Source organism: Prionailurus viverrinus, chromosome D4 (assembly GCF_022837055.1).
Source record: "Prionailurus viverrinus isolate Anna chromosome D4, UM_Priviv_1.0, whole genome shotgun sequence".
NCBI lineage: Eukaryota > Metazoa > Chordata > Mammalia > Carnivora > Felidae > Prionailurus > Prionailurus viverrinus.
In genome coordinates, this window is record NC_062573.1 from 43,438,380 (window position 1) to 43,455,095 (window position 16,716).

Below are 16,716 nucleotides of genomic sequence, written 5' to 3' on the forward strand. Positions count from 1 at the left end.
ATGGCTCCTCTTCCATCAGTCATGGGCAGCATCCCCGGAAAGCCAGTGATTCCAAAGCCCAAGTATCAGGACCTTGACAAGATGGATTAAGAGGAGGACAGTATGACCTTCCCTGCCATGACCCTTTGGCATTGATAGTGTGAACAAGGACCCAGTGACGAATGCTAGAGCTACCCATGCCATCATGAATTCTCTGATCACAGAGCAGACCCAGAGGAGCATTCAGTGTTTTGAGCAAAAAGCAGGGCAGAGAGATGCTGAATGCATACTCCACAAAGGCCTTCCCACCAAGGAGATCAAGTACGTTCAAGCAGAAGCTCATCATACATGAAAGCTACACAGTGAAGAGATAAAAGTAGAGAGGCAGGCTGCATCAGCCAGTTTCACCCTCCAGCTCCCCCTAAGCAGAAACCCAGAGACTGGGACACTTCTGGTTCTTCCACAGCCTTACCTGGCCCAATCCTAGCACCATGGATTCTGGAAGTAGGGAATATATAAACTCATCAGATAAATACAGTTTCTTTGAACTAAGTCCCCTCCAAAAGTTTGATTTGGATTTTGCCACTCAGGCACACAAAGGGGACAGATGCCCTTTCCAGTGAAACTGGTCCAGACCCAGGCCACTTGCATGGCTGAGGATCCAGCAACATTCAAGCAACCCAAGATAGACATCCCAATTATAAAAGGGAAGAAACAAATGCCACAGACCCATAATCTTAAACTTGAATGTGCTTGTGCCTACTAGGTTCTAGGGCTCTTTCTATTCTAGGGACTCTGTATAGAGAGAGTCTCCTTCCTTATTTCCCTGGAATGAATTTCCCTGGAGCCTGAAGCCTGCTTCGGATTCTGTGTCTCCCTCTCTCTCTGCCCGTCTCCCCCCAGCACGTTCTCAGTCTCTCTTTCTCCCTCTGGTAAAAAAATAAAATAAAATAAACATTAAAAAAAAAATTTTTTTAATGTTTATTTTTGAGACAGAGAGAGACAGAGCATGAGCAGAGGAGGGTAGAGAGAGAGAGGGATACACGGAATCCTAAGCAGGCTCCAGGCTCTGAGCTGTCAGCAGAGAGCCCAACGCAGGGCTCAAACTCACAAGCTGTGAGATCACGACCTGAGCCGAAGTCGGATGCCCAACCGACTAAGCCACACAGGCACCCCTCATATCATTCAACTTAAACAAGAACTTTGATCAGTGTTTATTACATAAATAATATTTGTGTTGTTCCAAAACCTAGGATTTTTTTTAATCCCTTTACCGCTGCAAATGCTCCTAAAAAGCACAGGCAAATCATACAGATGTTCATGGACTGGTTTAGACAATTTTGACCTTCTTGATCCTGTGCTCCTATACAAAATAAGATTTGGTTGCATTGTTTCCCACAAAGAATGAGTTGGGTGTTAAAATGTTGATATCACCCAAAGCAATCTACAAATTCAATGCAATCTTTATCAAAATAACACTAGCATTCTTCACAGAGCTACAACAAATAATCCTAAAATTTGTATGGAACCAGAAAAGACTCTGAATAGCCAAAGTAATCCTGAAAAAGAAAACCAAAGCTGGAGGCATCACAATTCTGGACTTCAAGCTGTATTACAAAGCTTTAATCAACAAGACAGTATGGTACTGGCACACAGACACATAATCTTTGACAAAGCAGGAAAGAATATCCAATGGAATAAAGACAGTCTCTTCAGCAAACGGTGTTGGGAAAACTGCAGAAGAATGAACCTGGACTGCTTTCTTACACCATACACAAAAATAAACTCAAAGTGAATGAAGGACCTAAACGTAAGACAGGAAGCCATCAAAATCCTTGGAGAAAGCAGGCAACAACCTGTTTGACCTCAGCCATAGCAACTTCTTACATGGCAGGTCTCCAGAGGCAAGGGAAACAAAAGCAAAAATGAACTACATCATCAAGATAAAAAGCTGCACAGCAAAAGAAACAATCAGCAAAGCTAAAAGGCAACCAACAGAAGGGGAGAAGATATTTGCAAATGACATATCAGATAAAGGGTTAGTATCCAAAATCTATGAAGAATATATGAGTTATCAAGCTCAACATCCAAAAAACAAATCCAGTGAAGAAATGGGCAAAAGATATGAATAGACACTTTTCCAAAGAAGACATCCCAATGACTAACAGACACATGAAAAAAAATGCTCAACAACATTCATTATCAGGGAAATACAAATCAAAACCACAATGAGATACCACCTCACACCTGTCAGAATGGCTAAAATTAACAACTCAGGCAACAGTATATTTTGGCGAGGATGCAGAGAAAAAGGAATTCTTTTGCATTGCTGGTGGGAATGCAAACTGGTGCAGCCACTCTGGAAAACAGTGTGGAGGTTCCTCAAAAAAATTAAAAATAGAACTACCCTACAACCCAGCAATTGCACTACTAGGTATTTATCCAAAGAATACAGGAGTGTTGTTTTGAAAGGGCACATACACCCAACGTTTATAGTGGCACTATTGACAGTAGCCAAAGTATGGAAAGAGACCAAATGTCCACTGACTGATGAATGGATAAAGAAGATGTGGTGTGTGTGTGTGTGTATACACATACATACACACATGTGTACATATATATATATGTACCCATAACGGAATATTACTTAGTGATCAAAAAGAATGAAATCTTGCCATTTGCACTAACATGGATGGAACTAGAATATATTATGCTAAGCAAAATAAGACAGAAATACAAATATTGTATGATTTTACTCACATGCAGGATTTAAGATACAAAACAGATGAACAGAAGGGAAGGAAAGCAAAACTAAAAACAGAGGGAGACAAACCATAAGAGACTCAAATACAGAAAAGAAACTGAGGGTTGCTGGCAGGGTGTTGGGCAGGGAGATGGGCTAAATCAGCAAGGGACACTTGTTGGGATGAGCACTGGGTATTATATGTAAGTGATGAATCACTAAATTCTACACCTAAAACTATTACACTATATGTCAACTAACTTGGACTTAAATTTAAAAAAAATCCAAAAACAAACAAATGAAAGAATGAGTTGGAAAACCCAAGGAATCATTTCAAAATTCTTACAACCAGAGGCTGATATAATATGGACTTTCTAGAATCCCCAAATAAGAGAGTGACAAAGCCTGGTAGAAAATGCTGTTTTACTGCCTAATGCATGCACAGTCCTGATGAAGTTGTAAAAAAAAAAAAAAAAAAAAAAAAAATCAATGATTTCCAATCATTCTTGGGGGAAAAGACATGCCAGTTTTCCCAGGACTGCCCATGTTTAGGCCTGTTTTCCCAGTATTACTAAAATTTATATCAAATGGAAAGGACTTAGATAAGCCAAGACAATTTTGTAAAAGAAGATTGGAAGAGTTACACTACTTAATTTCCAGGTTTATCATAAAGCTACAGTGGCTGTGATATCGGTGTAAGGATAATGTATCCTTTATATAACACATAAATCAATAATCTAGAAATAAACCCTTTGTTTATAACCCATTAATTGTTGACAGACAAGTCAGGCAATTCAATGAAAAAAGGATGGTCTTTCTTACAAGTGATGATGGATATTAGATATCTGCATGAAAAAAAGTGAACCTTGACCCTTACACCCCACACATTACACAAAAATTAAACTGTCTACACAAAAAAGAACTCAAACTGTGTCACAGACCTAAATATGAGAAGTATCAAAATTCTAAAGAAAATATTGAGGAAAAAAAATCTTTATGACCCTGAGATTCTTAAATAAGACACACAAAAAACCTTCAAACCATAAGAGAAAAAAATGTCTAAATTGGATTTGACAATAATTAGAAATGCTTCCCTATCAAAAGACACTGAAAAATGAAAAGTCACAGATTTCAAAAGAAAAACACAAAATATATAAGTAACACTGATAACTTAATAAGAAAAACAACACAATTTTAAGGAGGAGAGTAGAAGATTTGGATACTTCCCCAGAAGTTATAATGAATGAGTTCCCATTAAGATCAAGATTCTCCAGGAGGAAGTGATACTTCCTGGTGATACTCCTCAAACCTCATAGAGGAGCCCTTTGCCTGCTCTTCAGCAATGAGTGAGCCTGATCAGGGAAACTAATGGGGCACCAACCATCTCAGCTCCCCATTTAGTAGTCCTCCGACTTTGCTTTGGAATATAGGTTTCCTATAGTCACAAAGTCCATTATGCGAAAACCTTTTTGGCCCTAGACAGATTTTGTAATAACCATAACCTCATAGGCCCTAGGAGGTTTTGATCTATATTTCACTTCTTGTTTTTATGGTGCTTTTTCCAAACTAGTAATCAAGAAACACAGTCTGAGCCACAACCTGATAATGAAACCCAAACTTGATAGATAATCCCCATGTCCAGGTCATTCCCCTCTTTTCCACTAAAATATAAGCTTCATGAGTATTGAATGTGATCAGAGGCTAAATGGCTTAAACAAAAGATAAGTTCACTTTTTGGCAATAATAATAATAAGCCTTCCATAGCACTACATTAACCTGTTCACATATGCTAACTGATATAATCCTTCCAACAATCCTGTTGAGGAGGTATTATTAATATCCCCAATCTACAGATGAAAAACCTGAGTCAGAGAGTTTTAATGATTTGCCCAAAGGGACACAGCTAATTAAGTAACAGATTTGCATTTGAACTCAGGATCTAGTTTCAAAGTCTATGCTTTTACCACTATACCCATGCTTCTCAACTTCTTTTTTTTTAACGTTTATTTATTTTTGAGACAGAGAGAGACAGAGCATGAACGGGGGAGGGTCAGAGAGAGAGGGAGACACAGAATCTGAAACAGGCTCCAGGCTCTGAGCGGTCAGCACAGAGCCTGACGCGGGGCTCGAACTCACAGACTGTGAGATCATGACCTGAGCCAAAGTCGGACGCCCAACCGACTGAGCCACCCAGGCGCCCCAATGCTTCTCAACTTCTAATGCGTATGCAAATTGTTGGGAGATGCTTTTTTTAAATGCAGATTATAATTCAGCAGGCCTGAGGTGGAACTCTGCATTTCTAATAAACTCCCAGGTACTGCTGTTGCTGATCTGACTACAGATCAGGTAAGCCACCCCCCTCAGGCAGTCTAGAGGTGTGGGGTGGTTCCAAGGTGGTGTAGGATCTAGGTGCCTTCATTCTTTACATTATCCACTAGGCGTTGCCCTCATCTGCATGGTCAAAAATGAACCACCATATCCACATTGCAGTTTGGGGGAAGAAAGAGAAAGAGGAGAGCAATTAGCTTCCTTAAACGCATGACCAGAAGTTACACATCACTTCTGTACTGCTCATTAGCCAGATTTAGTAATGGAGTCAACACCAAAGCTGGAAGAAAGGCAGGTAAATGTCGTTTCCGATGGGACAGCCACTCAGCTTAAAACTCAGGAGGCAGCTCTATTACTGAAATAAAACTTCTTAAATGGATGAATGTAGATTATTGAGACAATAGTCTTTGCCTTTGAATGTTTCATCACAACTTGTTACTGCCTTTTTCTTAGTGTGATCTAATACATTCTCTTCCATTTCCCTCCACCTTCTGCTGACCTGAACACAAGTTCCTTTGTGTCCAGCAAAATCCATTTCACTACTAAGTCGTCTTCCTTAATTTGATTCCTCCAAAGTTCTGCTTAAATGGAAAAGAGGACTCCATGCTTGCATACCATAAAGATAGTAGTTTAGGATGAATAAACAAAACGTTTTAAAGGTATGCATTCCCTCTTTCTTTAGCCATATTTCTTTTGTGGCCCATCTACTCTCAATCTCTACCTGAACCTGAAGGAAACTCAATCAAGTGGGAAATATTGTCTTTGAGTCGATTTATTTTTGATGAATTTTTCCTCTTTTTCTCTAACTGGAAACGTTAAGAAACGGCTTCTTGATTTCTTATCTATCTCTATTATAACCAGAGGAGTCCTGAAGAAAATACCGTGGAGGTCATTTATTCTAAGTAGATGTGATTTGAGTCAAGTTTAGGCAAAGGCTGGGGACTGCCTTCCTTTTTACTGGAACATCTTAGCCTGAACCTTAGCAACTTAGAGACATTTGTATCAGGCAACTCACACAATGCACTTATCCTGCCAGTAGTCTGGATGAGTCACGGAAGTAAAGAATGCAGTGCGGAACCATGGTAGCTTAATACGTGCAGTCACTTGTGCAGGTTTTGAGAAAGGACTGAGGAGTCTCACCTATCACTCTGGAACCTGGATCTTCTTTGAAGAATTTTACCTTCACAGTTGGGAAATACATTTGAGACAACTGCTTTTTTTTTTTTTTAACAAGCTTTTGAATTTAGCACAAAAGCAAAAGATACCCCAAGAGGAAAAAGAGGCAAGGTGGGGTGCATCAGGAATCATTATTGTTGTGGCCTGGCACCAAAATCTCTACACTTTGGGCCTCTGAAACAGGTCAGTCTACAAAATCCACTGAATAAAATATATTGAAATAAATTGAACTAATGCACTTTTGGAGGGGGACAGTTAAAATGTAGCCTCATTTGTAGATGGACCTAGGAGTCATTTCTAATAACTGATTTTCAAAAGATGGCACCTGGCTGATAATCGACAGAGGCTGTAACTTTTGAATGGGTCTTGGCAGACAGCATGGCCAATCCATTTGTTTTAGCTTTCTCAATAATCAGTGAGTATCACTGCAGGCTCAGTTGGTCTGGCTGATTGATTGTAAAGACAGCCAAAATGAACAGCTCGACCATCTCACAGTCTGATCTCCCCACCATGTATTGACCCAGTCCAAGTTACATATGTTACAGTATTTGCAAAGCTGTCACTGTTATAAAACTCTTACTGGGCACTTGCTACTGACAGGGGCTTTATGAGAATTCATGAAAATTAGAAACCAACTCACCTTGGCATATTTGAGCTTTGGAAATTCTCTTCTGGAGGGAGAGGGAAGCAGTTTTGTAGCTATCTACACACTCACACAAACATAGCAGTAACAACAATGACAAAACAGATAGCTCTTTGAGAATTCCCTTTGATGTGCCTAACTGGGCAGTAACAGCCAGTGAAAGCAGATAGAGAACAACCTTTGATTTTGTGTGTGAGTGTGTGTGTATTGTTTGTTTTTGTGGATTTCAATCTGCCTTTATTTTTAGAATTACAGGATGTGGGGAGTGGAGGCCAAACCCCTGGGCCAGTCCTTAGCCAAGAAGAGGAAGTGCTGGCATCTGCTGGTGGAGGTGGGGACTGTTCCTCAGCACAAGTCTCATTAACTCAGGGGATGGCCTGGTCTGTCTGGAAACTGTCTGCGTTTCAGACCCCTCAACTGATTTACGGTTAAAGCAAAACGGGTTATTTGAAATTGTGGAGCTAGTGGTTTGCTTTCATTTGTCTTTAAAGCCATCACTTGAATTCAGGGCAGATCAGAGAGATTTCTCATTGCACTAAATAAACTAAGGATACCGACTGAGCTCCTCAGATGGGACACTATGGGAATGTGGAAAATTCAAGGGCCATTAAGTCACTGAGCACACTTAGTTGAAATTATGATACTCTAGTCACCCGTGGCTAAATGAAGAGCAGAGGTTTAATGAGTTTACCAGGTTAAAAATGAGCCTGTGTCAGGCAGGAATCAGACTCATTAATTAGGGCTCCACTTAACTATTGAATAGTTTTACTTACTAGCAGTACTCAAGTTGGGGGGGAGGGGAGCAGAAGAGATGTGGTGATAGTTCATAATTGGCCACGAGCAAACCACTAAATGAGGGTTAAGGGGGGAAAGAGGGTATTGAGAAGACCATTTTAACCAACTTTTACCATAGATCACAACAAACTTGAAAATCCAATGTCCTTACATTTTACTATTGAATCCAATTGAGACCCCAGAGTGGCAATCTTCTCCACTGTATCTTGGGAGGGTTTCCAGACCATGGCCAACCCCTAAAATGCCTGGCTACCTCCAAAGCTACAGCTGGTGTGGAATGGGAACTTGGCAGTCTCCTTTGGAAGAGATGGACTTTCTTTAGGGCCCAAGTCCTTGAGGGATGTATGGACCAAACCAGTCTGTTCATACAGTAATGGGAAGAAACCTCCATTTCAATTATCAGCAATTAGTTGAGCATTGGGAACTTGGGGTGTGGGCTCTGGAGAAATATTGGCTGCCTCCTACTCTGAGATCTTTGAACCTTCGTCTCTTTATCCCCCAAATGAGGGTAGTAATAACACCTAACACAAAGGAGTGTTGTAGGGATTCCATGTAACGATGGGGGTGGGGGGGCGGGTAAGGTGCTGAGTTAGTGCCCAGCGTTTACTTAGCACTCCACAAACAAAGTGGTCCACCCTCCGCAGGAAGGTGAAAATGCCTCCTCACTCCTACTTTAATCTCATAAAGCAATGAGCATGGAAAAGAAAAAAAGAAACCTAGATCTAAAATGTTTGGGGAGTTTAGTCTGGAACAGCTGCAGGGACTGAGTAACTGTTCTAACATGAGGGGAGTCCATTTCCACAGACCTGCTTTGCTTTCTCCTGCGCTCTCTGATGTTCTCCCTTCCTCCCCCTCTCCCCCTCCTTTCTCTTCCCATCACCCCTCCCACCCCCATCTCTCCACCTGTTTTTGTACTGGAAGAGCCTGGTGCTGCTAGCGTTTTCTTACAAAGCAAAGGCATCTCGTCCCCAATTCAGAGAAATTGCAAATAAAATTGCCACAGCCGAGTCTGCAATTTAATGTCTTCTATGCTTGTCCGTGACAACTCAATGCGGTGTTGAACATGCTAATCTTCTGATTTGGTGTCCTTATTCTTTAATTCAAAGAAAAACAGCTGAGTTAGATGTATATGATTTGACTTATCAGGACCACTCTGTATGTACAAAAGGGACATGTGTGGAGGAAGAACCCATCCCCGGACAGAATACTGAGGGGACAAGCCAGGGCGGATCAAACAGAAATTAGACAACCTTTTTCTCCAAATGGAGATCTGCTTAAATGACTGAGTCCAGCAACTCAGAATAGTTGTTTTCCCCCGTAACTATTCCATATATATATATATATATATATATATATATATATATATATACACACATGCACACATATATGAATATCTATATTTTATATATGAATATCTATATTTTATATATATATATGAATATATATGAATCTGTATATATTTCACACATACCTATGAGCACATTAATGAGGACAAATATCAATGAAATATGACTTCTAGCTTCCACTTACCTCCAGCCTCTTGCCACCTAGGGACCTGTGCATTCTACTGGAGTGAACATCATGCCTCATGGTCAAAAGGAAACAAAGGGACACAAACTTTAAGGCACGGTCTCCGGGTGTCCAATTTCGGCTAGGTCCTGATCTCACCGTTCCTGGGTTTGAGCCCCACATCGGGCTCTGTGCTGACAACTCAGAGCCCAGAACCTGCTTCGGATTCTGTGTCCCCCTCTCTCTCTGTTCCTCCCCTGCGTGTGCTCTCTCAAAAATAAATAAACATTAAAAAAAATTAAAAATAGAAAGGCACTGTCTCATATGGCATATTTCAAAGGCATAACACTGGTGGAAAATTGCATTCCTATTTTGAAATATATTCCAGTTAATGAGATTACAGACTGAATGTTCTTTCAGTAGGTACTAAGCTTTATTTCTAAGTTGTACCTTTTCTGATGGCTCACATTCATTCCCTCTCATTTTCTTCACCATTCCTTTGAATTATCTAATGTTTAAAGTTATAGGAAAATGTGGTTTAGAATTAAGCTCCTTGAGGGTTTTTTTTAAGTCATTTTTGTATTCCCAATTTCTAGCTCAGTGTCTTACACATAGAATCTCAACATATTTTTGATGAATGAATGAAAGGTCAAGTTGTAGTAGTTATCCAGTATCAGTGAATAAAACAGGCTAAGCAACTCTCTAAAGTTTTTCAAACAAAAGGGAGCAGTAGCTTTCTTACTTGAGGTAATGACAAAACCGTACAACGTTGGAATTAATGCCATTCCATGACTCGGGTCAGCCAAAAAAACATACAGATATAAATACAGATATATTATCTATATATAGATATCTCAGCAGAGAGTTATCTGCAAAAATGTTCTACTTAACAATTTCAGAGAAGAAGAGGTATGAATGCACTTTCGAGATTTCTCTCAGAAAGATTCTTCCTCACAGCTAATAGTGGGTTTGGGGCAATTGCTGGGCTCCGCAGCACTGTATATGCTCTAATAAAGAAATGGCTTGAGGTGTAGTAAAGAAACAAACAAAAAAAAGAATTAATGAAAAGGGACAGAAGAGATATAATGAAAATAAATAGTTCCTCCCAACTTCCCTCTTGGGAGCAGGTTATGAAAGATAGCTGGAATAGTAGACTCTGGAATAAAATTCTTCCAGGGTAGAAAGTAATTAGGGTGAGTAAATGAAAGCCCAGGTTTAATTGTTCTTTTCAATGCAGTAAAAGAAGACATTCATTATACAACTTTAAATGAGGGTCCCATTAATGGAGTATACCTCTGATAGAACACTATAAATTAATATTTTTATATATCCTGTAATTATTTTGTGAGTAGCCCATTTTTTGTGTATTATGCCTAGAGGTATGTGTTAAAAGCATTAATCGGTAGAGGTCATCATTTAAAACACACAATTGCTGATACCCCATTTAAGCTTTTTAAAAATATTTTAATATTCCAAGACCCTCATGAAGATGACCAATAATTTCTTAAGCTTCTGAATTAAAAAGCCTATGAGTTCTAATTCAATGGCCGATATTGGTTTCTAGATCCTTCTAGATCCTTCTAGATCCTTGGGGCCCTTCTTTAGAGTTGACCAGTGGAAGAGACTGCAAATTTTCTTTACAACTTCAAATTCTGTTGCTTCATCAGTGCCTGGAGGCAACACCGTTGACATCTAGGACATCACTGCCCCAATTATGGCAGCACAGTAAGCTTCACCTTCTCTTAGGTCTAAATTCTTCTCAGGATTAAGTAGGGATTTTGTGACACAGGTGACATCTTCCTGGGCACAGTGCCATATGGACATAAATGGTGGCCTCAGGACACTTAAGCAATCTGGTTATAAATATCTTCTTACTTCTAAATACTCAGCTGACAAGGTGATTGTGTTAGCTAGGCTAAATTAAAAACACAATATGCTGTTTAACCATGTTAAGCTGTCCTTTTCTTTCCCCTAAGAAATTCTCATATTCTTTCGCAACTGATATAAATGCACCCACAGCCTGGATTGCGCTTTGAGATGCAGTTTCCTTTCCAATTAGTCCTACAGGAAATGGGGCCTGGATATCACCTGCCTAAGAATCCCGAATCAGCCACGGACTCTCCATGTGACCTTGGGCAAGTTATTTAACCTCTCTGCACCTAAGTCGCCTCATCTGTAAATGGATGAAAATAGCATCTGTATCTTTGAGAGTTGTTGGGAGGCTAGGAGTTCAGATTTGTAATGTGCTCAGCATCTACTTGGTCACATATAAAGGCAATATCCGTGTTCACCGTTCTTTTTTCTCTAGCTTTGCTGCCAAAAATTAAGAAGATATTTACCCTGAATTCTCATTTCTCGGAGGGTTGACAGAATGAGATAAAATACATGTAAGGCTTGGAAAACTCTTCAGGGTTATATGAATGCTAGCAAAATGGCAACTAAGGTAAAGAATTATAGTAAATAAAACAAAGTAAGATTTTTTTTTAAGCTGACAATTTTTTTTGTTTTAAATCCCTAAGTTTTTGTATTTTATCTTTTGAAATTATAAATATATATATATTTATATGCATTATAAATATATATATTCATATGCATATGTATGCATACACATACACACAGCCACAAAGTATCCCTAGTGGGATTAAACTCCCCAGTAAGGGTTCCTTGTTAGTACTTTCTCAGGTTTATCATGTGTTTTATGGAACAGAAGCCTTCATGGCAGATATATTCATTTGATATTTTGTTATATACAATATCCTTAATTTTTATTAAAACAAAAGTATTTGTCCTGTGCTTACAGTAAGTATGGAATTACAAATGCCATATGATGAGCATTTTAGCCCAGATGGGTTTAGAATAGGTAAAGCCATCCCTCCTTTTCACAACACGACTCTCTCTTTCAAACACACACACACACACACACACACACACACACACACACACACACCCAATCCTCTACAAAATCTGGTAAATAAATCTGGTGGCTTTCTAAAGCAGGTGTTGTGGTTTTCTGGGGGGACAAGGGGGATACAAGTCCGGGTAGCCTGAACATATGATCCTTCTATATTATTACAGTGGTCCATAAAGTAGACCTTGAGAAAGACAGTGAAACAAGTTGAGACCAGACAAAATGGAGGCTTTATGAGGCCGCCCCATCAAGCTTGGAGTCAGCTCCTCAACACTAAAGATTGCTGATGAATCAGAAAGGGAAGAAGGCTTCAAGTTTCAGTCTCCCAGGACAGGTTGGCCTCAGAGATTTATTCTCAGATCTTTTTTTATTGGTCTCTGCTGCATAGTAAAACTTGGGTGGGCAAAATTCTCCCCATTCCAGGGACCCTGTATAGACTGCTGTAGGATTTTATGGGACTGATACGCTTCTTTTTTAGAGGGCCATTTATGCCCAGTGTCTCTCCTCTTCTCAGCCAGTGTACATCAGTCTCTAAATCTTCCTCCCCCACCTTTGAAAATTTATGGCAGCTTTCAGCCAGGCTTGGCTTAAAGCCATTGACCTCTGTGGCCTGCGTTATTGACCAGAACATAGCATCTTCTGCCCACATAATATATGTCTCTTTATCTCCCTGAAAGGAAAGGAAATGACTCTTAGAATGGCCAGGAACACAATAAAAATGAGAGAGGCTTTCTCGTTTTTTTGTCAGTGGCATTTGGCTTTTCAAAAAGCCACACCGGGATTCGGGTTTGTGCTAGGCAGTGCTTTGAACAGTGCATTGAGAGGGCACCCTTGGGAGCGTGCATTGTAGGACACAAGGCCTGTCCCAAATAAAATCACCATTTTGTAAGTTCTCACCTGGAACGTGAATGAATGAATAGCCCTAAGTCAGCAAGTCCTCATAACTGAATCTACAGACATCCTGACACAGTTAGCCCACATGGACGCTCATGAGAAATGCGGCAGGACTCACAGATCCTGCCTGCCCTTTGGGTCACAGTGGCATAGAAGCTTGGAGCTGGAAGAGTCATAAGCATCACCTCATTCAAGCTGCTAAATTCGCCAATGAGGAAACGGAGGCCCAGTGAGAAGGTGCAACTTCTCCATAGTCACAGAGCAAAGAGGCGCCAGAGATGGAGTCCGCAACTAATGTATGCAACACCGTATGACCTTGTCCTTAAGAGTCCCGCCCAACTATTAAAAACTTTTCCGCAAGATGCAGACACAAAATTCCGTATATACAAAGGTCTATACAAAGCTGTCAGCAAAAGCCTCTTGAATTCCCCCTTCAGGTAGTATTTCCAAAACCCCGTACTCAAGAATCCTCAGCTGCCCTGAAAACATGGCAGCAGACACGTCTCCACTATTCCTTTCAGACAGGAGCTGGGAGCAGCCCTGAGAACCACCCCAAAGGAAGACAATGCAGAAAGTGGCGCTCAGAGCTTCACAGCTGCGGAGGAGCCTCTTACCCTCAAACCCTTCACTCTCTGTGCGTCCAATGGGAACAGGAACGCCACCCCACCCGGGGCTGTTGGGAGATGTGAGATAGCAGGCCCGGAGACTCCAGTGCTGTGGGTATAGCCCCGGGTTAAGAAAAATGGTGTTGGAGGCTTGTGCTACAGCAGAACACTCAGGATGAGCTCGGAGCATTTGATCGGAGTGTGCCAGGACTTTGTGGAGGAAGATGTTGGCAGAAGCCATGACTTTTAGCACAGCTCTCACTCACTAAGAGCTGGCCATTTATGTTCTACTGATAGCACTAGTTCTCAGGTCTAAAGGACAGAGCACCAACATGGGGCCAGACTCCTTGTGGAATGCCCAGATATGTTGCTATCCTCCATTCTACTACATAAACTAGAATCCAGAAACAAGAGGACTAGCAGAAGGCATATACCATCTACCTATTTATATGATCGACCATAAGCAGTCACGTCCATGAGAAAAATAGGACTAGACACAGAAGACTCCTAATGAGTTTTCCCAAGTCCCATCACCATTTGATCACTGCTTCTAAGTTTTGTTAGGCAGTCTCAGAGAGATAAGCTGCAGCAAATGCCAAAGTTTGAAGTAAAATCTGTGGAGGGAAAACTTTGAAATTAAAAAATTGTAGCTGGTAGGGGCGCCTGGGTGGCTCAGTCGGTCAAGCATCCAACTTCGGCTCAGGTCGTGATCTCACGGTTCATGGGTTCGAGCCCTGCATCGGGCTCTACTGACAGCTGAGAGCCTGGAGCCTGCTTCGGATTCTGTATCTCCCTCTCTCTCTCTCTGGCACTCCCCTGCTCACATTCTGTCACTCTCTCTCTCTCAAAAATAAACATTTTAAAAAAAGATTAAAAAATTGTATCTGGTAACTTTTTTTTCTCCTGGAGATTTGGAGAAGACATAATTATTGAATTTTAGTGATAAAACAGCACAGTTCAGCTTATAGAACACCAAGGATCCATTGAACAATTTAAGAACCACTGCACTAGAGGGTTAACGAACCAGGGGAGTCATATTTCCTGGTCATGTAAGTATCAAAATAAGGGAAAGAAAACCAGAAACTTGGTCAAGGTGAGTTTTTAGGGTCTTGCCTAACCAATAATATTTAAAACTATGAAGCAAAATAAAACTATTTCAGGGTCTGTAGTTAATTCTTTAAGACATTTTAATAAGCCATATTTCTGTTCAAGACCATGAAATTTCTCCTAAAACTGAAAGTGTCAGAGGACTGGGACATTAATAGTAGCCTTAAAACTATGTCCATATAAGTTAAATGGACTTTAAAATATTTCTATCCTGTTTAGAATCTCTTGCAGTTTTCTCAGATTTTTCTTTCAAAAATAGCATATTACAAGCCTAACAATTCAACTTAAAATGGGAGTTTCTACAGCCTGTTTTTAAAAATGGTTGTCCAACGGTGGAGAATTGCTTGAATAACCCAAATATGTACCAAAATGACAGGTTAAACAAATATTTTAAACAAATATTTTTTTATAAGAATGGCTAATGATATGGAAAGATAGAAACTGTAGTAAGGGGAAATAATCTCTAAGAATGTATCATACAATATTATCTTATGTGTAATCTATACATACACATAGAGAAAACTCACCAAATGGCTAATAGTGGTAATGTGATTAACAGCTGCTTTATATTCTCCTTTTCATATATTTGCATTCTTAATAAACATATTGCTCTTGTAATAACCAAATCACAATTGTTAGGATAAAAATTAGAGTTTCTGTGCAATATTATTTAATTGCTAAAGTACTAGAAATATAACCATTTCATTTATAAGGCTGTCTCACCACGTGTATCCTGAAGACACCATTTGAACACAGCTTCCATATCCAGAGAAGCGTGTGTGTATATGTGTATACACACATCTGTGTGGTTGTGTTTATAATAGTACTTTATGTTTGCGTAGACAAAATGTCCTATACAAAATTCTATCTCAACATGACTGGCTATTAGGATACATGGATAAATTTCAACAGACAACATCGATTAGTTGTAATCTAGGTCCTTATCAGAAAGTACAGTTTCAAGCTCATTGTCATCTGTTAATTTTCAGTCGCTAAGTTCAGAGAAATTCAATTTTAATTTTTAAAAATTAAAACTAATGAATCTGTTACCAAACTACATCAAATCCTCCAAGTATTCCAAAGTCTATCCCTAGATCAAGCAGGGATATTATTTATCTGATTTGCACTTGGGTGTGACATCAGGTCTCCGGGTTGAGAATTAGGCTAAGGGGCAGGGGGGGGGGGGGGGAGGGGGGGTTAACGGTGGAGGGGAACATGATACATGATACGTTTCAAAGATGTTGTTGAAGATGTTAAGCGCATCTCTGTCTTTTTTGAGGAAGACTCCAGGAAGAAATTTCCTTTTGATGTTTTAATAACAAAGAGCAGGAAAATGCTCCCAAAGAATCCGTTTGTTTTCATGTGTGGATGATATGAATCCGCTGACCAGGGGTCCCCTCTCTGACTGCTCTTGTATAGCTGGGAGCCAAATGTAGGACTCAGCTGCAGCAAATGTGTGAATCAACGTGGGGTGTGTTTTTAAACCTAATTCTTGACTCAATTTTATGTTCCCACCATGTTGCCCTTGCTCTCTCCTTTTTGTTTCTTAAAGAAAAAAGAAAAGAAAAAAGTCCACTAAATACATGTGCGTGGGAACAAATCAACAAGGACAGAAGAACTTAAGGTGAAAAGCAACAGCCTCTTGCCCCTCTGCTCCCTGCCTCCACCCCCACCCGACTCCCCAGATTCAACCTCTTTTAACTGTTTGTTTTTAGTTCCTTTAGCAGTTACCTCCATAAATCTAGATAAGAGGCTTAACCTCTTTTTCTCCATTTATCAACTTGAGATAATATCTCTAGACACCTTAATATGAAAAGGGAGGACTTAGCTCATTTACTAGAAACCTCCCCTGCTTCCAAGTGTTTTATGTTTATATTCTTTTCAGTTCTTACCTTTGCGACTTTAAATATTTAAATCTTCTCAGCAAAGGCCCCCACTCTCAGATTTTTTAATTGTTTGTACTACTGTGAGCTGCCTGATTTTAACAAGTGGAGACAACGCACAACAACGCAAATGCCATAACAATGAG

The 16,716-nt window shown here is 40.0% G+C and overlaps 1 pseudogene; it reads left to right on the forward strand.

The window, feature by feature from the left end:
• On the forward strand, positions 1-752 carry LOC125149868 (putative monooxygenase p33MONOX; annotated as a pseudogene).
• Positions 753-16,716: the final 15,964 nt, after the last annotated feature.